Source organism: Erythrolamprus reginae, unplaced genomic scaffold (genome assembly GCF_031021105.1).
Source record: "Erythrolamprus reginae isolate rEryReg1 unplaced genomic scaffold, rEryReg1.hap1 H_38, whole genome shotgun sequence".
In the NCBI taxonomy this organism is placed as follows: Eukaryota; Metazoa; Chordata; class Lepidosauria; order Squamata; family Dipsadidae; genus Erythrolamprus; species Erythrolamprus reginae.
Window position 1 is genome coordinate 274451 of NW_027248493.1, and position 22888 is coordinate 297338.

Below are 22888 nucleotides of genomic sequence, written 5' to 3' on the forward strand. Positions count from 1 at the left end.
ACCAATCTGAACATTTTAAATAGTCCAAAATCAATGGAAAGATATATGCAAGAGGAAAATTGGCATTACCTTTGCATTGAAGCAAATCTAATGCTACAATTAAATGTTAAATAGCTCCTTTCTTTTCTTTTCATCTCTAGGATTCTATACCTCTGAACATGGATAATAAGAAGTTTGCAGCTCTGAATGGCACTAATTATCTCTTGGTCAATCCTATTTTGATGAATGATTCAGGCTATTATACTTGTGAAATGACCTTTGAGTTTGACAAGGAACAATATAATATTACCAGAACTATTCAGCTACAAATATTTGGTAAAAGAAACACAAAAACAACCAAAATGTTTTGAGTAACGGAATAGTTATAACTATTAAATGGGATACTAACAGTTGTTTTTTAATGTTAACTTGATTTTTTATATAATGAATTTCCATGAGGATAAATTTTATAACTTGGGGCAGGGTTTCAAAATATAGAAGATAGTGCTGTAACTTATTATGAGGACCAATTTTGCAAGAAAAAAGTTTACAGAGATAATTGTTAGTTTCATGTAAGATGGTAAAAAATTCCTTCCTGTAACTTTTAAAAGCTGTGGCCAGGGTAGACAACAATGATCTAGATGGCACAATGGTCAGTTTCAAAATGAGGCAATACTATTTTGGCTTACATATACATGTGGTTTTTATTTATATTAATTCCAATGGATGGCTAGGTCACAATATGTAAAAGTTTTCCAACCAGCAGGGGTGGGCTTCAAAAATTTTAGCAAGGGGTTCTCTGCCCAGTTTCTTAGTGGGTGTGGCCAGGGCCTAGACCAGTGATGGCGAACCTATGGCATGGGTGCCACAGGTGGTACGCGAAGCCATATCTGCTGGCACATGAGCCATTGTCCTAGCTCAGCTCCAACATGCATGAGTTTTGGCTTGAACAGAAGTTCCGGGGGCGGGGGGGTTTTGGCTACCAGAGAACCTCCATGGATGTGGGAAAGAGAGCATTTTTACCCTCCCCAGAATCCAGGGAAGCCTTTGAGGCCTGGGAAGGGCAAAACAAGAGTTTTCTGGGCCCATCAGAAGTTGGGAAACAGGCCGTTTCCGGCCTCCAGTGGCCTCCAGGGGTTGGGGGAAGCGGCTTTTGCCCTCCCCAGGCATTGAATTATGGGTGTGAGCACGATAGCACACACCTATGCTCCTTTGGCACCTGAGGAAAAAAAGGTTTGCCATCACTGGCCTAGACGGCTACATGCACCATTGGGGAGGCTTTTTGCCCTCCCTGGGCTCCAGAGGCTTTTCTCAAGCCTCTGGGAGGGTGAAAACAGCCCCCAGGCTCTGGAGGCCCTCAGGAGGCTGGAAACAGGCCCATTTCCTACTTTCTTGGACTTCCAGTAGACCCGTTTTTTGCCCTCTGCATGTTCCCTGCACTTACCTGTATCCAAAATGTGGTGTGTGAGAGTTGTGGGGTAGGCAGGGCCACCCAGGAGTAGGATTTGGGGATTCTCTGAACTGCACAGAATCTTAGCTCCTGAACCCCTGCAAACCCCCATCAACCTGCCATTCTCCCTTTTTGGATTTGTTTCTTGATGTAAGACTAGAAGTATGATACAGTAAAAGAAATAGAGATGTGTAGTATGTATTCTACTAATACTACTAGTACCACTACCACTACCACCACCACTACTACTACTACTATAATCATATAACAGTTGATTCATCCAACTTTTTTTCTATGTAATTGCCGATGCACAAAATTTGCTTATCTCTAAGTATAAATAGTTTGCTCAAAAGTGAACTGGCAGAGAAGTCTGAAAAAATAAAAGAAATGTAAACATAAACTTCTTTATCTTCAAGTTTCTCAGCATTAGAACTGTCAAATGCCAAAGTTGTGAGATTATCCAGTTCAACATTTCAGCTACTTGCTTCAGATAACTTTCTGAAATAACTTCATGGAGTGACAATATAAATCCTTAACTGTCAATGGAAGCTAAAACTGGTGTCTTGAACAAGGAAACGCAAAAATTATATCAATTATAACAGATAGATGTTTGAAATAATTTCAGCAAATAGATATACTTAATGATGCAAAAAATAAACGAAGGCATGAGATTTTATTCAGAAGAAAATATTGCTTCAGTCCTATTTTCTTTTTAAAAGGTTTTTAAACTACCGTATATACTCGAGTATAAGCCGCCCCGAGTATAAGCCGAGGCACCAATTTTTGCCACAAAAACTGGGAAAACGTATTGACCCGAGTATAAGCCGAGGTTAGAAAATGCAGTGGCTACTGGTAACTTATAAAAATGGAAAACAATAAAATTACATTAATTGAGACATGTTTTAGAATATTTATTTTAAAGAAAACCATTAAACTAGCTCTGTAAATTTAAAAGAGGGTAAACAAATTAACAATATTAACAATAAATTAAAAAGTAAAAAAAGTAGCTTGATCAGGAACAAAGCTAAAACCTAAGAGTTAAAATCCTTCAAAACTGGACTCCTTCTCATCATTAATTGGATTTACATTATTGTTCTGTTTTTATATATGCTGTGAGCCACCCTGAGTCCTTGGAGAGGGATTGCATACAAATCCAATTAAATAAATAAACAAACAAACAAACAAACAAATAAATAAGTGTATCCAAAGAAGAGCTTCAGCATTAGATAGATAGATAGATAGATATAGATAGAAAGAAAGATAGATAGACAGACAGACAGAGACAGATAGAAAAATAGATAGATAGATAGATAGATAGATAGAAATAGATACAGATAGATAGATAGATAGATAGATAGAAAAATAGATAGATAGAAAGATAGAAAAATAGATAGATAGAAATAGATACAGATAGATAGATAGATGATAGATAGATAGATAGATAGACAGATAGATATAGATAGATAGATAGACGGACAGACAGATAGAAAAATAGATAGATAGATAGATAGATAGAAATAGATACAGATAGATAGATAGATAGATAGAAAAATAGATAGATAGAAAAATAGATAGATAGAAAGATAGAAAAATAGATAGATAGAAATAGATACAGATAGATAGATAGATGATAGATAGATAGATAGACAGACAGACAGATATAGATAGAAAGATAGATAGACAGACAGACAGATAGAAAAATAGATAGATAGATAGATAGAAATATATAGATAGATAGATAGATAGAAAAATAGATAGATAGAAAAATAGATAGATAGAAAGATAGACAGATAGAAAAAGAATTCCTGTCTAGCTCTGCCTCATAACACATTATTAGATCCTATCCAAGCAAGGACAGCAACTACCACAAAATACCATTTTTTAAACAGTTTAAATCCTTTCAAAGGAGGGGGAGGAGAATCTGACAGCAGGGGCCCTTTTTAATCCGACTAAGGGCAATGCAGGGAGAGCAAGGAACTCACCATTGCTTTTCCCCCCTCTCGGTTGGAGCAAATGGCTGCCTCTTTTGCTTCAGGCAGGGAGAGGAACTACGGCGTGCGAGAGGAGACAAAAGCTGGTGCCTCCTCGCTCTGGCTCAAGCAATGGCGCCCTCGTGTGGTGACTTTGTCAATGACCCGAGTATAAGCCGAGGTTGTGTTTTTCAGCCCATTTTTTGGGCTGAAAAACTCGGCTTATACTCGAGTATATACGGTAGCTTTCTTCTGATGGATTGAACCATAAACAATATGGGAATGTGTTGCCTATAAGTAACCAAAAGATGGCAGTAATGTCTAAAAACATTACTAATAAACAGTACATTTTTCCTCTTTGCCAACCTTAAAATGTTTCCAACTAGCAGGGATCTTCTATAAAATTCAGAAAAACTAGCAGAATTTTGTGTTTTGTGTCTATGTTTTGTAGTGAAGACAAAAAAATCTACCATGCCACTTAAAAAGCCTAAGGTGAGGAAAAAGGTAGCACTGGAAAGGACTTTACGATATGTACTATAGCCCATCATGCATCAATGCTAATTTCTGTGGCAATTATTTCCTTTCAACTGCCCAGTCTGGTGGTGAAAATCTTTGCTCTTTCTTAAAAAAATTGTAACTTGAAGAGAACAAGAATTATTTTGGTGTTTTGCATTTTCTTGCAAAGTACAGTATAAGATATGTCTTTTTCTGCTGCTACAGCTGATACAAACTACCGGCCTACCCTGTTTTCCCCAAAACAAGACATCCCCTGATAATAAGCTCAATCAAGCTTTTGGGTGCATGGCAATAAGGCCAAGCGCTTATTTCAGGGTTCAAAATATAAGACAGGGTCTTATTTTGAGGGAAACACGGTACTGGAGTTACAGTCCCTATTTCTTCTGCTCTCTAGAGCAGTGTTTCCCAACCTTGGCAACTTGGAGATATTTGGACTTCAACTCCCAGAATTCCCCAGCCAGAGGACCAGATTAGTTAATCCTATTCTGCAGCTCACAAAGAGGCAATCATATTCAGTATTTTACTTCTTCACACCATTTGCTGCTTTATGAATTAGTCTACATTCCCAATATGATAAACAGAGCAAGCAAGCAAATAATTTTACTTACTAACCATGGTTTTAAAAACAAATTGGGTTTGTGATGTTTCCTATTTAAATGTCATGAATTGTAAGACCATGATGATTATAGAAATAAAGCGAACTGCTGTGGGTATTCTATTGCTAGCCCCATGTCCTTGGAAATTATCTCTTTTCAATTGTAGAAAAGAGTACATATTTTGGAAATATTAATAAGCACGTTCAGTTGGATAAGCCCCAACTCTTAAAGCACGGGGTATAATACGAAGATAGGTGTTAGATATGCTGCCCAGTTGCTATGGTAAAGTCAAAAGTAATAACCACTTTTGTGAACTCTAACATGTCTAGAGTCACCCTATTCTCCACAGATCCTATCATCCATTGACCTCTGGGAAGTCACTGTGAAATGTCCAGATTTTTGGTTTTGAGGTCCGTCAAGTCTAAAGGACACAAAGGATCAGCTATTGTAGGAAGCAAGGATCATATTTCTGGAGAAACCCTAAGCTGAATAGGCTATCTTAATTTTATTAATGAATCAAATTTATATAGTCATCCATCTGATAGGAAGGGACTCTGGATAGTATAAAACAGTGGTGGCGAACCTTTTTTTCCTTGGGTGCCGAAAGAGCATGGGTGCCTGCTATTACGCATGGGCGAGTGCCCATACCCATAATTCAATGCATGGGAAGGCAAAAATAGCTTCCCCTGCCCCCTGGAGGCCCTCTGGAGGCCGGAAACAGCTTGTTTCCCAATTTCTGGTGGCTCCAGTGATGGCGAACCTATGACACCCATGCCATAGTTTCACCATCACTGGTATAAAATAATGCTTATGCTTCAATTCTCAGCCAACAGAAAGTTCCTGCAGATAATATTACAATGGGACCCGGATTGTGGGGGCAATATGCTGGCTCTGTTAAAAAATGCTATTGCTAACATGTTGTAAGCCGCCTTGAGTCTAAGGAGAAGGGCGGCATAAAAATTGAATGAATAAATAAATAGCTTACTCACAGCCTAGATTATAGTTCGACATGTGAACCAGAACCTGGGCCAAATATTAACTCTGAAATTTTAGATAGTTGATTTTCAGTTTTATCAGGAATATAAAGCTGGATGTTTTATATGGATATTCAGGAGGTTTTTTTGGAAAAAGATCATCGTGCTCTTATAACAGTTATTACAATGCAGGCATCTTGTAATGATAATATATTGTTTGAAACATTTAATAATTTCCCCTGATTTTTTCACTAGAACAAAAGAAAATAAATGTCCCTGTGATTGTCAATCCAGACGAAATGATTACTTCAGCAACTCTTGGTAAGGCCAATAATTTATATTAAGGTACTTGTACACAGTAAGGGCAATGGTTAACCTAATGCCGACTGCTTTTCTGATTCTGGCAGAATCAGATTGGAGTTTCAATAATGCTTGTCCATTCTTTATAAATGTCTTACAATAGTTGTCAACTCTAGGCTACATTCCAGCTGAAATTCTAGCTAATGTTAATATTAATGCTAAATGTTTCAGCTAAGCCAACTTTGTCTGGGGTTGGATGTTAGAAAAACGTATGTTTTCTTAGAAGTTGGATGGGACACTAACAGTGAATGGCTGAGCTATGGGTTTGCTTGATTTGAAGAACATTTTTCACTGGTTAGCATGGTGTCAGGGCCAATGCCGCTTGGCGGGACCCAGGGGAAGAGCCTTCTCTGTGGCAGCCCCGGCCCTCTGGAACCAACTCCCCCCAGAGATTAGAATTGCCCCCACCCTCCTTGCCTTTCGTAAGCTACTTAAAACTCACCTCTGCCGCCAGGCATGGGGGAATTGAGATACCCTTTCCCCCTAGGCCTTTACAATTTTATGCATGGTATGTCTGTATGCATGTTTGGTTTTTATTATAATGGGTTTTTAATTGTTTTTAGTATTGGATTATTGTTATGTGCTGTCTTGTTGTTGCTGTTAGCTGCCCCGAGTCTCCGGAGAAGGGCGGCATACAAATTAAATAAATAAATAAATAAAGTAATAAATTAATTAATAAATAAAGTAATAAATTAATTAATAAAATAATAAATTGATAAAATAATAAATTGATAAAATAATAAATTAATAAATTAATAAATTAATAAATTAATAAATTAATAAATTAATAAATTAATAAATTAATAAATTAATAAATTAATAAATTAATAAATTAATAAATTAATAAATTAATAAATTAATAAATCAATAAATCAATAAATCAATAAATCAATAAATCAATAAATTAATAAATTAATTTTCTTTTTTAAAAATCCAAAATATTGAATGGATGTATACATTGCAACATTAAATCAATGTCTAAAATGTAAATGAGATAAACTCTTGATGACACAGGGACACTTCCAGATGTTTGGAAGCATCCAAGTTAGGTGTTTGATGCCACTCCCCACATATTCTTTCCTGGATTCTTTGTAGCAACGGCCCAAAGTCTATAACCTTGGTCAAGTTGAAAGAAAAGTTTCCAACACTTCTTTTTCCTTGTGCTGCTTACATGGCAAATATACACCAAACAGCAGTTGAAGGAGCAAACAGTGAAGTTCTGTATAGTGCAATATTTTGTGCGTGGCTCTCCCAGAAATCATGACTATGTGCAATGACCAGATAGGAAAGAAAGAATCTGATTCTGTGACCACAGAGTGGAAGGAAAGTAGAAATGCCACATGATGCATGCGACATGGTCAGGTTTCTCCTCCTCCTCCTCCAGTTGGTTAGACCACTGAATCTTTGTCCTGGATCTGAGCTGGAGTAACCCTGATAGAAAATTGCAACACAGCCTAGCATAAGTGCCATGCTTGTATGGAAGGTTGTTAACGTAAGGTTCAACAATGAGTACATGAAAGCAAAAATAATCTGTACTTTCTGCTGAAAAACTTGAGATATCTGCTCTATTTGGCCTAATGGAGCTCTGTCGATTGATTGATTGATTGATTGATTGATTGACTGATTGATTAATTGATTGCATTTTTATGACTCTGAAGGATGAGTAGAAATTTAACAACTGGTTTTCAAGAATCAGACCAAGCTGGCTAGGTAATAACCCTAATAAAGAACTTCATTTATGAATGAATTGAGTGTATGTCCTAGCAAATTGCTTGGCAGGAATAAGATAATGGCACAAAATATGGACTCTGGACTCTTGAAATGAAAGCATGACTCAAAAGGGATGTGGTTAAGAGATTAATTAAATAACATAGAAACTGCGTTTTTCTTTTAAAAAAATTCTGCATATACAGGATAAGCACTGTAACGCTAAATAAATTGTTCAAATCTCAATGATATTACCAGCATATTTTTCTTCTCTTGACTTCAGTGTTGGTCTGAAGAACCTGTAGAGAGCTAGTAAGTTCTGTAAATATTTTACAAGCAGTAATGGGACAATAAAGCATTGTTTGCTTACAGAAACATAAGCCAGTTATAAAAAAGCAAATTAAACTCTAAATTGGCATAAAATGAGTTTGCTAAAAATACTAATGCTCCATGATGCATACAATACATAATAAGGAGTTGTGAATAGTCATAGATTACAGATGAACAAATAAGTGCTCTTCCTATGACTATTATCAGGCATTATGGTATGGTCAATATTAGTAATCTTTTACCAATAAGAATAAAATACAAAACAGAAGTACAGAAAAAGTGACAACTCTGTTAATCAATTAAAAAACCAATATCTCACACTAACAATAAAGAAAAAAAATGGTGTACAAAAAGGAAAAAGAAAAAAGCCACCAATGTAAAATATACTGTATATTATTGTACTGTATATTATTAGTTATCTTGATTAGAATTGCTAAAAGGGAAGCAGTTTTAACCTCACATTCCCACACTCCAGTGGTGGGGGAGAGAACAATTTTGCCTGCAGTAAAGTTATTGAAAAAAGGTGAAGGTTTTAACCACTATTTCCATTTTTTTTTCATTACTGCATCAGTGGAAGAGTTCTCTAGGCACTAATGTGAGACCCAGGGGAAGAGCCTTCTCTGTGGCGGCCCCGACCCTATGGAACCAACTCCCCCCAGATATCAGAGTTGCCCCCACCCTCCTTGCCTTTCATAAGCTCTTAAAAACCCACCTCTGTTGTCAGGCATGGGGGAATTGAAATATTGCCTTCCCCTAGGCTTATAAAATTTATGTATGATAATAATGTTTGATAATAATCTCTCAGTTGTTCTGCCTATGCATCGCTCTCCACATGCGTGGCTGTATCATTAACTCTTGTTCTGAATCCAAGGAGGATAGAGATAATTGATCTCCTTCTGAGCTGTCTGCCACACTCTCATCCTCCCTGTCACTCATGTCTTCTTGGCCTTCATCAGCAGATTCCACCTGGAGCAAAACAGGCCTGCGGCATGTGGATGTCTCCCCCACATCCACAGTCCTTGGGCAGGAGCTGGACCAGAGCTAACCACAACACATTGGCCTCCTGACTAGATGAAGCTGTTTTCTGGCATGCTTGTCTAATTCCATTCTTGCACACTTGCATCTCAAAACTATTTGAAATCCAATAGATTACAATATTTCAGAGTAACTGCGTGAGAATTGCAAACTGGTACATTCTTGAACTAATACCAGAACTAAACAAAATTAAACAAAAACCAGTGAGTCCATAAAACAATAAAGTTGAGTTATCTCACAGCTACTTAATCCTGTTTGCTAAAAGAACAGTGTTCTTCTGAAAATACCTTACAAATTCAAAATTGGGATGATTTGTTTCTGTGGACATATATTCTCTGCTGTATATATGTTTATTTTCCTTAACTCTGTATTTCATTTCAAAACAGGTTCTCATCTCATCATCCCATGTAGAGTTTTTATTGGTGCAAATGATCATTCTGATGTTGATGTCTTTTGGCTGTCTAACAACAGTCATATAAAACACATTTACCCAGACAGAAGAGTGAAAGAAGGAGACAATGGGTAAATGTTGTATTGATATATATAAATATTTTTTTCTGTTGTAATTTGCAATATTTTGTAAATACCTTATAGTTTTCTTTATTGTTTTGTAAATATATTACACTTTTATTTCACCTACTTGCACCTTGTATAAAGGAGCACAGTTTTTCATTTTACTTATCTACCCCAAATCTACAATTATAGGCAATCAGTTAATATGTGGCAAGTTTAATCAGGTCTTCAATCCACTAAATAAATGGAGCCATACACTCTTTCTTTCCAATGTTGTGATATCAGTCTTTTATCCATAATGAGGACATGGAGAATCAAATGTTGTTTGGTTGTCAAATTCCAAGTATGAGTTGGGATGATTCTCAGTTTTCCAGTTGTCCCAAAGGTGCTTTTTCAAGAGGCAACTGGACTCTTTCTTGTTTTTTATGAAGATGTTTTACTTCTCACCCAAAAAGCTTCTTTAACTATGAGCTGCAGAAACTTTAAAAAGCACCTTTGGGACTTGTGCATATATTGCACAAGAATATTATCATCTGAAAATTGTAGTTTTTGTCACACAATTACTGTATATTTCTTTCTTTCTTCAAAAGTTTCAAGTTTCAAGTTTAATCAGATTTGTATGCCGCCCCTCTCCGCAGACTCGGGGTGGCTCACAGCAATAGCAACACAATGTAAGACAAATCCAATATTTAGGATATTTAGGATACTGCAAAAACACATCTTTTTAAGGAGAATCGTCCTCATTATATCTCTCAAAAAAGCTATTTTAGATAATCCTTTTCTGTTCAAAAGTAATGCAATACAATAAATTATAAATATTACTTTTAGTTCTATGAGTTGTAGTTTAAGGTCTATTGATACCTTTGCTACCCTTATCTAGACGATATATAAATTTTTAATTCAAATACAGTGATCCCTCGATTATCGCGAGGGTTACGTTCCAAGACCTCTCGCGATAATCGATTTTCCACAGTATAGTGGTGCGGAAGTAAAAACACCATCTGCGCATGCGCGCCCTTTTTCCATGGCCGTGCATGCGCAGATGGTGAAGCCAGGGAGCGATGAAAGTGCGGAAGCCGACAAAGATTGCTTTGAATGTCGGCTGCCCCCACCCCCCCAGCGCGTCCGGCGCCCTCGCTGCTACCACCCGCTCACCGCTCGCCTGCCCGTCCGATCCACCCCTCTCACCGGCTTTCGGACACGGGTCCTCCTGCAGCAGCGCTGCCGAGCAGATCAGCTGCTGGGCGGCCGAAGAAACCTTCCCTGGGTCTTCCCCGCCGCCCATGCAAAGGGGAAACCCCGATCTTCGGCTCCTCGCTGCTGCCGCGCTGCCGAGAAGATCAGCTACTGGGCGGCCGAAGAAACCTTCCCTGGGTCTTCCCCGCCGCCCACGCAAAGGGGAAACCCCGATCTTCGGCTCCTTGCTGCTGCCCGCCCGCCGCTCGCCCGCCGCTCGAGAGCAAGAGGGGGAGAGATAGAGAAAGAGAGAGAAGGAAAGAAAGAGATGAGAGAGGGGGGAAGAGAGTGTGAGAGAGGAAGAAGCAAGATAGAGAAAGAGAGAGAGAAAGAAAGATGAGAAAGGAAGGAAGAGAGTGACATCATCGGATGGGAAAAACCGCGGTATAGCAAAAAAACCGTGGAGTATTTTTTAATTAATATTTTTTGAAAAACCGTGGTATAGCGTTTCGTGATAATCAAGATCGCGAAAATCGAGGGATCACTGTATTGTTGAAATATTATGCTAGATTATACCAGGTAATATCTTTATAGAACATTTACAAGTCTACAACTGGCTTATGTTTCGGTGATTTGTAATCTATAAATCTCACACAGTTTCCCCTTCAAATGCAATTTTTTGATATATTACACTTTAATTTCCACTGCTCTGTCAGACTTAAGCCATGATGACTATAGATTTTGAGGTTAGGCATTTGGGGCAAGCTACAATTATATCATGTGTGTCATGATATACCGTAATTGCAAATTGTCATGATAAAATTGCAAACAATGCAAAATTATTTGCTTCTTGCACGATGCCACGCATATCTTTTGTTGTCTGTGTTAACCCCTTCCTGGAAACACTGTTGGTAGAAAATGTATTTGATCACATCCAAAGAGTCGGCAGATTGTGGACTTGCTTAACCTCAACTATAGTTTGTCCCAACTGCACTTGGAATAATGCCTTGACGTCTAAATGGTGATAAGTTGATAACCAGAGAACCTTTGCTGCAGATCAATGCAATATGTAAATATTTAAATAAAAGTGAGAATAAAAAAGCTTTCTTGAGAGAAGAAAATTGCTTAGAGAAAATATTAAAAGAAAATATTAATGATACAAAAGCACAAGCTAGTAATATATACAGAATGTTATCGCAAGCAGAAGTGGGAGTAATAAAAGGCTTGACAAAATGCTGGCAAAATGATTTGCAAATAGACGAAAGTGAAATGAAAGAAATAGTAGAAAATATATATAAGATTAAGAATACAAGAGTTAAAGAGATGAGAAGAAAAAATTTACATAAATGGTATTATACACCAGCACAACTTGCACACTTCTAGGGGAAAGGGAAAGGTAACTGTTGGCATGGTTGCCAAAAGAAAGGAATTTTTATGGATATGTTCTGGGAGTGTGTTGAAGTTCAGAAACTTTGGAAGGAAGTGCAAAACGAAATAAATAAAATGCTAAATATTAACTGGATAATTACAAAAGAAATAGCGATATTAATTAAACAAAGAGAACTAAGAGATTTTAAAGAAATAAAAACTGCAGCACTGGAAAGTGCTCAAGCGGTAGTGGTATTGAGTTGGAAAGAGTCTATAAAATGGGCATTACAGAATTGGTACTGGTACATGGTGGATCACATTCATTTTGAAATCATGGAAATAAGATTAAACAATTTTGATGAAAATAAATTGGAGAAGCTGATGGCACCATGGAATAAGGTGAAAGGTTATATGCTGAGTAGAATCTGTGACGAAAATGTAAAAAATAAACTCCAATCACTCTTTTAATAATAACAAATGCAAAGTAGAGCTAACAATTGGTGGTGGTGGTGGTGGGATTGTCAGTCGGGTGATGGGCGCATACACTGTGCACCGTTTCATGATTGTTTTATGTAACTCTATGTGCAAAACCAATAAAAATATATTTAAAAAAAATAAAAGATAACCAGAGAACTTTTCAAAGATACATTGCATATGTGAACAAATCAGTGCCAATTAAAGTCAAAGTCGACTGATGGATGACAGTACAATGATTCTTCCATACCTGTGTCTTCCCTTTAATGTAGTTTAGTGTGATAGATGATAATTTTTAGAGCAAAATAGAGGTGTGATGCGTGATGAGGTGGTTACATCAATTCTATTTCAGTTTAAGTTTTCTTACATTAATAGCAGAGGTCAGGTGAGAAGAAAAAAACTCAAATAGCAAGATTTTTATTTTTATTTTTGCATTAGATTTATTTTTTTACGCAAATGAAAAAAATCTAGGCTATATCACTCTTCAATCAGTTGCCCTTTCCTTCTGGGCTCTTCTGCTTCTCTGCCTAACAATATAAATGATTATATTCCCTCTTAGGCAACTCGTAGACAATAACAACAGATCTATTGAGGTGCAATTGATCTTTGACTCCATCACAGAAGCCGATTTTCATACTGATTTCAGATGTGTGGCACAAAATGGTGGTGGGAATCGTGTACAAACAGTGACAGTCACGGAAAAAAAGAAAGGTCTGTATAACAACCCAATTATACTTATTGCCATCTTTTCCTCATTTTTTTTTTCTGATTACAGTACTCTGATAATGGACATTCATTTTCACATTTTATACATAAGGAAAGAAGGTTAAGGAATAAAGTGCCCAAAGAGCTGGAATAATTTTTGGTCAGGTCATGTTTAAATTACATGATTTCTAATAAGTTGTTTTATTTTCAAATAATTAAAATTTCTCTTGGCATGTTTCCAAAGGAAGAGGAAGGGAAATTATGCACATACAAAATTATCCAGTTTTGCCAAAGGTTATTCCACATTTTGTTTATTACTGCTATGTAATGAGTTTTTAAAATTCCCTCTGGAATCCATAACTTGTAAGTTAATAAGCTAAATGTCTCAACCTATGCATCATACAGATCAGTTCCCCAATAAATGATACATCTCTACTAGAGCTATTGGCTCTCATTTGGAGGGCTTCTTAGGTGCGCTTCTTCACACTAATCACATTGATTTCCATTATGAAATCAGACGTAGTTCCAATTTCTGTTCTACTTCACCAAGTTTGGAAGGGGGGTGGATTGTCCTTTACTGATGTGAAGAAGTAATCTATACAAACAACATCTACGTTGACCCAAGTCAAATGTTTGGCACCGGGACAAGATATAACATACTATTGATGGGTTCTCTCATTTGCTGAACACGGTGCTGCAAGCAAAGGGTGGTCCTTTCACGTAAAAATAAACATGTTTATTTTTACGTGAAAGGACCGCCCTTTGCTTGCAGCGCCGCTGCGGCATCTTTTCACATAAAAATAACAATGTTTATTTTTACGTGAAGACCTCCCTTTGAAGGAGCTGGGGAATCCCTCCCACGAAGAGATTCCGGGGGTGGAGCTTTGACGTCACCGGCAGGTTGCTAAGGACGCCAAGGTGATCACTTCCTGGATTCCATGGAATCCAGGAAGTGATCACCTTGGTGTCCTTAGTAACCTGCTGGTGATGTCAAAGCTCCGAACGCCAAACGCAACCCTGAACTTTGCCCAAAGTTTAAAAAAAAATTGGGTTTGTGTTCGGCGTACCGAACACCGCAAAATTTGGTACAGATCCAAATTGTGCGAGTTTGGTTCGGCCATCACTACTTATTTACAATAGTCTTAATGTCCTGGGCTATGCTTAACATGTCTTTATTTCCAATTGGCATCGTTTTACAACAAAGTTTAATCCACGTTATTTATCTAACGAAGGGAAAGATTCTGAGAGCTATATTCCCCCCAAAACAGCACTTCTGCTTCAAATCAGAAATTCCTCTTCATTATTCTGTGTTCAATTTCATTATTTTATGTTTACAAGTCCAATATATATAATAGTCAATTTATAGTAAGGCAGAGACAGCTTCCAGTTCAAGTATCAATGTTTTTTCTCTTAAAAATAGGATATTATTCCAAAAACATATCTTCTTTTAAACCCTCCAAGAAAAACTCTCCCCCTAGTTCTCAAATGTTTTTCTTCACTATTTTAGCATTCCTGACCCACTGGTATTCTTTAGCTCCCCCCACCTGTATTTTTGGAGTTATTTTTAAAGGCAAACACTCTTTTTTTATCTCAGGTTGTAAATAACTCATTCTCCAATGCACTTGCAAGGAGAGTCCAGGATGGGTAATTCTTCAGTCTGATTGGTAGGGACTGAGTTTAATTTAAATATTAGGCAGGTGCCGCCCCCTTAGCCCTCCAGTCTTAAAAACTCAGTCGCAGTAAAGGGACTTTGAGTTTTTGCTCTACCAATAGTATTGGTTTGAGAGGTTTAGGCTTTAAATGTTATTTGATGTTTTTTTGATGTATTAATTACATTGGTATTTGTGTTTGTTATTATTAAATCTGTCTCTTTCTTTTTCCTTTTTTCTTAGGTGCAGCTGGGGGTTTCTCCTCAGGCAGCTCTGGTTTCAGACCTCCAGTGGGTCTAATCCAGTTGACTGCAGCTCCTCCTTGTCTGTGAACCCACACAAGGGCCTGGCTTGTGGGTTCAGGAGTGAGCACCCGGGGAAACTACCTCCGAGGTAGACTCCGGAGGAGAGGAGCCGGTTGACGCCGCGGGGGGGTCCGCCCTCCCCCGTGGCGAATACACCAAGGGGAGGGGGCGCAGAACTGGCCTCGGAGGACATCCGCCCCCCCCCCACGCCCCCCACGCCCCCCCGATCGCCCCGCTCACTACAAAGAAATCGGGCTGATTTCGCTGCCTGAGGCAGAGCAAGGAGCCTTCTGGCAGTTTGCCTGTCAGTTCCGACGGCCATGTTTGTTGGAGGCCGAGGTCGGAGGTTTCGCGCCCAAAGTGTTTGCGGTTGCCAGGGCAACCGGCCGGCGGCCATTTTCTTCAGGAAAAGTTGACAGCGAGGCGGGGCTTAGCCGGCCTGTTTGGGCGAGCTAATGTTACAACTGGAATCTGCCCTAGCTACACGCAGGCGCAGTGGAGCAGTTGCCTGTCATTCTGCCATTTTCTGGTCAGACCAGTTGAGGAGTTTTGGCCTTGATTTCTTTCTGTCTCAGGCAATCTCCTTTTGTTTTCGTGGCATTATGGCAGATCAGGCGGGCCAGCTGGTGGAGGAGCCCTCTGCAGGGCCTAGCACTCCAAAGGAAAAGCCCCAGAAGGCTAAGGTATCGCAAGGGGCCTCGCTGAGGGAAGCAGAAAAGCGCATCCGGGCCTTGGAGAAGCAATTGGAGGCTTCTCAGAAGGTAATGGGCCCTGTTCCTTCTGCCAGTCAACCCGGTCCTTTGATGGCCTCCCCCATGTTCCTGCCAGGGGTGGTAGGCTCAGCCACGGAGAGGGATTGGTCTCCAGAGAGAGTGAGGCTGCCAGCACCCAGGGCTGAAAGACAATGTGCTGCAGGACTGTCTGCATATCCAGCCTTTCCAGCAACCCAGCCTGGCCAGGCAGCCACCTTTACACCTACAGCTGCAGGCCTGCGCAGCTCCAACAATGCCTGGCAGAGCATGCCTCAGTCCTTGCAGGACCTCATTGCCACAGTTTATACCCAAGGTGTGGCGGTGGGGACTCAACAACATCAGCAGTCTCCAGTGGGACTCCCTCCAATGAGGTCTAGAGACCCCTGGACTGCCCCTGTCACCCTCTCCATGGAAGGCTCAATGGATGAGGAGCGGTCATCTAGAGATGATTTCAGTGGGGCTGAGGATGAACTCTCTGGGGATGAGCAGCCCCCTGAACCACCCAGTTTTCCTGGACTCTTTAAGTCATCACTTTTCAGGGTTCTTTTGAATAAAGCCAAGATGACCATCGAGCAGGCAGGTGAGGGGGACCAGGCAGCGGCTACTGAGACGGCCCAACCGGCAGGGGGCCTATTTGTCTTCCCCAAGCAGGAGACGGTCCACATTCCGTCTTCCCACCTGTTCAGAGAAACTATCCAGCGCCCGTGGGAGAACCCAGCCGCCGCACAAGGGCCATCTAACCTGGATCGCAGATTCTATACATTTGACCAGGCGATGGAGGACCTGCTGGAGTTTCCAGTGGTGGATAAACCGGTTACGAGCCTGGTGTCCAATGCCCTGGTTCCCTCAGAATCTCAGGAGGGGCTGAGAGCAGAGGACAAGAGAGCGGAAAATGTGGTGCGCAGGACTCACCAGATGGCGGCCTGGGCTCTTCGAGCCGCTTCGGCGGCATCGTTCTTCAATAGGGCCACGATGCTCTGGATCCAGGAACTGCAATCTAGGGTTGATCCGGAAGATACTAGACTCCGCCAAGACCTCAACAAGCTCCTGGCGGCCACGGAGTTTTCGGCGGACGCTACGGTCAACGCCGCCAAATTTGCTTCCCGTGCAATGGCCTCCTCCGTGGCCTCCCGTCGGCTCATTTGGCTCAGGAGTTGGCAGGCGGACGTTAAGTCCAAATGGAGCCTGGCATCTGCCCCATTCAAAGGCAAGAAACTGTTTGGGGAGGTCCTGGACGACGTCCTGGTGGAGGATAAAGATAAGAAAAAGGTCATGCCTAGGGCAAACAGGAAGCAGGATAGGAGATTCACTCCCTATCAGAGAAGGCAGTCCTTTCGGTCTGAGCCCTCCTCGTTGGGAACCCAGGCGTCGAGGCCGTATTTTCAGAGCTCCTTTGGCCAGGGGTCCTTTCGGGCGGATAGGTCTTTCCAAGCGGACAGGAATAGATCTTATCAAGGCCGCCGCCCCTTTAGAGGAGGAAACAGAGGCTTCAAGAAGTCGAAGTGACTCCGAGCTCGGAGGTTGTCTGGGCGGAAGACTGATGTCCTTCCATGCAGCATGGGCGGCGACGTCCTCAGACCCCTGGGCGGTATCTACAGTTGGCCAGGGCCTGAGAATAGAATTCTTCTCCCCTCCACCTCACAGGTTTCTCCCGTGTCGAGTTCCATCAGATGGGGAGAGACGAAGACTCCTATTCAAAGAAGTCGAGCACTTACTGGACATTGGAGCTATAGAGGAGGTTCCTTTGACACAGCAAGGCAGGGGCTTCTACTCGGCGATCTTTCTCATTCCCAAGTCGTCGGGGGGAGTGCGGCTGATTCTGAACCTGAGGCGCTTGAACCTCTATGTAAAATACCGGAGGTTCAAGATGCACTCTCTCAGATCAATACTGGCAGCCATCCGCCACAGAGACCTCATGTCCTCCATAGACCTGAAGGAGGCATATCTCCATGTCCCGATATTTCCTCCTCACAGACAATTTCTCAGATTCTGCATTGCCGGAGCACATTTCCAGTACAGGGCGATGCCCTTTGGCCTATCATCAGCCCCGAGAGCATTTACAAAGTTGCTGGATGTCCTTACGGCGCACCTCAGATGTCAGTCGGTACGCCTCATGGCGTATTTGGACGACATCGTGATTTTGTCCAGAACACCGGATCGGGCACTAAAGGACCTACACTTGACCATACAGACCCTGGAAGACCATGGTTTTTCCATAAACTGGGACAAAAGCCACCTGACGCCCACGACTCGCCTGGCCCATTTGGGGACGACGATAGATTCCGCACTGGGCGAGGTCTTTCTGTCACGGGACAGGCAATCTACAATCAGGAGGTTGGTGAGAGAGCTGAGCCTCCAGCAGTACCCAAGTCTGCTATTCCTGTCCCAACTCCTAGGGACGCTAGTGTCATGCATTGGCATACTGCCGTGGGCAAGGTTCCACCTTCGACCATTACAGTGGTTCCTTCTCCCCTTTCAGAAGCAGAAATCGAGCCATTCTCGCAGGAGGGTTTTCCTCAATGCCAGGGTTCGCAGATCTCTCCGGTGGTGGGTGTCTCCAGCCTTGAGCAGCGGTTCCTCCTTTCTGGACAAGGAATTCCTCACGGTGACGACAGATGCGAGTCTGCGGGGGTGGGGAGCACATCTTTCCTCACAAATAGCCCAGGGCCTGTGGTCGCAGCAGGACCTTTGCAACGTCAACATAAACTTCTTGGAGCTGAAGGCAGTGTCACTGGCCCTCCACAGCTTTGCTCACCTGGTGAAGGATCAGCACGTATTAATTATGACCGACAACGTAGCCACGCGTTCCCACATCAACCGACAGGGGGGAACTCGGTCAGGGAGACTGATGGCAGAGTCGGAGTCTCTTTTCAGGTGGGCAGAGAACAATCTGGCATCGCTTTCAGCGGAACACATCTCTGGGGTGGAGAACGTTTGTGCAGACTGGCTCAGCAGGGAGACACTAGATCCAGGGGAATGGCAACTGGAACCCGGGATCTTCCAGGAGATCACCAGGAGGTTTGGGGTGCCAGTTATGGACTTGTTTGCAACGTGTCTCAACTCCCAGCTTCCCCGCTTCTTCTCCCGATTTCCATCCCAGGGAGCGGAAGGAGTGGATGCTCTGCACCTCAGATGGCCTCCGGGTCTTTTGTATGCGTTTCCACCGGTTTCCATCATTCCCAGAGTAATTCGGAAAATATTGCAGGAGCGGGCAGAGGTGCTGTTGCTGGCCCCCTTTTGGCCTCGTCGGATCTGGTTCGCAGACCTGATGCAACTCTCAATTACTCCGTCATGGCGGATTCCGGACCACCGAATCTCCCTCTTTCAGGGGACCATGTCACACCCGGAGCCTCAGTGGTGGCAGCTAACCGTGTGGCGCTTGAGCGGGAACGTCTGAGGAGTCACGCTCTGCCAGACACGGTTATTGATACCATACAGGCTGCCCGTAGGCCTTCTACCAGGAGGGTCTACCAGGCCACTTGGGAGGCCTTTTCTAAGTTCTGTGCACTACGACAGGTGGAGCCTCAGAGGGCTTCTCCTCCTATGGTACTGTTATTCCTGCAGGCAGGTCTGGACAAGGGCCTCGCCCCGAATACTCTTCGTCGGCATGTGGCGGCTTTATCCAGTATCATTCCATTAGACAGTCATCGCCCCTTGAGCAAACATCCATGGATAAGAGATTTCCTGAGAGGGGCGGCTAATCTTAAACCGCCAGTCATTCATCGCTTCCCGTCATGGGACCTGTCCTTGGTGCTTCATTCCATCTCAGCCCCTCCCTTTGAGCCTCTACGACAGGTTTCTGTACGACTGTTGACTCTGAAGACTGCCTTTCTGGTAGCCATTACATCTGCCAGGAGGGTCTCAGAGATTTCGGCCTTATCTACAAGACCGGACTTATGTCGATTTCATCCGGACAGAGTGGTCCTTCGGCTGGACCCGGCTTTCCTGCCTAAGGTGAATACCACTTTTCACAGGGCACAAGACATCGTGCTGCCGGATTTTTGTACCCATGGAACTCACCGATTAGAGTTGAGATGGCACAAGCTGGACGTGAGGAGAGCCCTTAAAATCTACATTCGCAGGACTCAGTCCTTTAGGGCTTCAGAGGCTTTGTTTGTGTCCTTTTCATCACGTTCTATGGGGTCCAGAGTTTCCTCCCAGACCATCAGCCGTTGGCTCCGCGACTGTATCTCGGAGGCTTACAGAGCTAGAGGTTCGCCGGTGCCACATGAGATCACGGGGCACTCGACTCGCAGTGCTGCCACCTCGGCGGCATGGAGGACACAGGCGTCTTTAGAGGACATTTGCAGGGCGGCCACTTGGGCTGCTCCTTCAACTTTTATAAAACACTATCGTATAGACTCATATGCTTCATCAGAAGCAGCTTTTGGGAGGAGGGTCCTACAGGAGGTTTGTTCCTTTGCCGAGCCACTGGTCCAGCCTTCTCCCTCCCTTTGAGTTTTTCTTGGGCATATCCCATCCTGGACTCTCCTTGCAAGTGCATTGGAGAAGGACCGTTGAACTTACCTGAACGGTCTTCTCGATGCACTGCAAGGAGAGTCCAGACCCACCCAGTTCTGGACCAGGGAGCATGTTATGGTTTAAGGTTCCTTTCTTTACAGTTGTTGTGTTTTTTCGTATGGTTCAATAAATGTGTTGGACTTTACTGCTCCTTCGTTTTAATTAGACTGGAGGGCTAAGGGGGCGGCACCTGCCTAATATTTAAATTAAACTCAGTCCCTACCAATCAGACTGAAGAATTACCCATCCTGGACTCTCCTTGCAGTGCATCGAGAAGACCGTTCAGGTAAGTTCAACGGTCCTTTTTTCTCCTTCTTAGTCTTGTTAATTCTGGCCCTCCTTCAGCTAGAAGCTTGCCAGCTTAGGAAGGGAAGATGAGGCTCCCCTCTACCCTCCTGGTGGTCCCCCTTCACTTTGCCCACTCTATGTGGGGGGCTTAGGTCTGAATTTGAGCTGGCTGCGGAGGTTGCGGTCCCCGCTTCCGATCTCGTCGAAGAAGGAACTGGAAGTTCCTAAACTTTAGTGTTCTGTTGGACAATAGCTTGCTCAATCTGTACACTAAAACATTGAAGAAATTCTACTTCAGTGGAGAGTAGCAGCAAGTGGAATTATCTCTTAATTCCATGTAAAATGGTTTGGGACAACCATTCACAACCACTTATGAGTTGGCAGAAGTGCAAGAATGGGGAACATATGTATCTTCAAGTGTCGATGAACTGTAGCATAAATGTATCCCAATATCACCCAAAAACAGGGGAGAAATGCTCCCAGCTCGGGCATGCTTACCAGTAGTCAGAGAGCTGGTAGCGATGGCAGCACAAGGCTTCGCCCATCCACCCGCACACCACCATGTGGGTTCTTTTACCCTCTGAGCATGCACAAAGTGTTCTGTGCATGCACAGAGAGTAAAAGAACCCAAATGGCATTGTCCAGGTGGGTGGGCAAAGCCTCGCACTGCAGTCGCTACCAGCTCTCCAACCACTAGCAGGCACGCCCAAACTGGGAGCATTTCACCCCTGCCTGAAAAGTCATAGATTATATTAATTACATTATATCAGTGATACATGATATCTAAAAATATTACACACTTTCAGAGTGAAGGGCAGTATTGAAGGAATAAAAAGCTTGCCGTTGTAAGGCTATTATCCAGTTACACACTTTTGGAAGCATTTGACTTGCCTATTTTAAAGCTGCGCACTGATTGTATATTCTTGCAAAATGTAACCAAATTTCTTTTTGTTGCCATACATATGGCATGTTGTTGTTTTCTGTTCCATCTGCTATTGATAAAACTTGTGTTTGTGAGAACCAGGCAGCTTAGAAAAACAATGATTTAACCAATGCACAGTATGTTGTCTAACGTTGAGGTTTTTCTTTCTTTCTTTCTTTTTTAAAAGACCGCGAGTTGTCTTGGTACTTGGCAGTGACTCCTGTGGCTCTGGCTGTTCTCATCATAGGAGGAATATACTTCAATAAATACTGGAAGCAAAGATCTACCAAGGGTTATGTTGTGGCCAACTCCTAACAAATATATTTTTATTTCATATATATGTTACTTTAGCATTCTAAGTAATTTTCTCATCTGTCCTAAGACATCTAGAATCCTTTCAGTGTAAACAGAAATGAAGTTGCTGTTTTCATGCTTATTAAAGGAAATGCAACTTTCTATAACAACAGAAATACAATAATTGAATTTTTAAAATGTCATTTATAATTTTATTAATGAAACCTCATACAAAAAAAATGTAACTTTAATAGTAGCAAGCATGAATCAATTACTATGTTATTTGGGTTTTATATTAATGGGGGTTTGTGTGCATACTTTATAAATTGCATTGCATTTTTTTAAAAAAAATATGATTAAATTTAAAACAAAGAGAGATGGGAGGGAGAGAAGAGAGTCTTTCAGTGACAATAAAAAAGCCGTATTTCTGTTAAAAAAAAACCTAAAGGAAATTAACCTTCCAAAGGAAAATAAATTACATAGTGAACCTACCATTAAGTTACAATTCCAATTTTTCACTTCTTTGGTATCAAAACCTTATTTTATATTTGTTATTGCGAGTTATGCAAGTTATATGTTAAGTATAATGTTTGATTTTGGGGAATTTTGGAAGCCAGTAAGATATTAAAGCTGAACAGGGAATATAGCAAATATAGTTAATTGTATTTTAATTACAATTGTATACATTTGATGTCATATAATAAATTATATATTTTTTCTCTAATTTTACTGTTTTTACTGTTTACTATTTATTAGCTGATTAAGAATAATTATGAAGGCTAATATCCAATTTTAATGTTGTATGGTATATCAGCATCAGAAACTTGATTTATTTACATTATAACAATTTTTTTTGTTACATCGGATGTTGCCAAACTGGCTGATCCACCTGCACAGAGAACTCACATGCCTGCTGAAAGTGTCATATAATCGAGCATCCTTTAATTAAACCAAATGATAATCCCTGTGATCACTTGAGGCTACACTATCCTAATATTAGCATC

The 22888-nt window shown here is 41.5% G+C and overlaps 1 pseudogene; it reads left to right on the forward strand.

Moving 5' to 3' along the window:
- Positions 1-22608, forward strand: part of LOC139155649 (interleukin-1 receptor type 2-like) — a 48091-nt pseudogene extending 25483 nt beyond the window's left edge.
- The last annotated feature ends 280 nt before the right edge of the window (positions 22609-22888 follow it).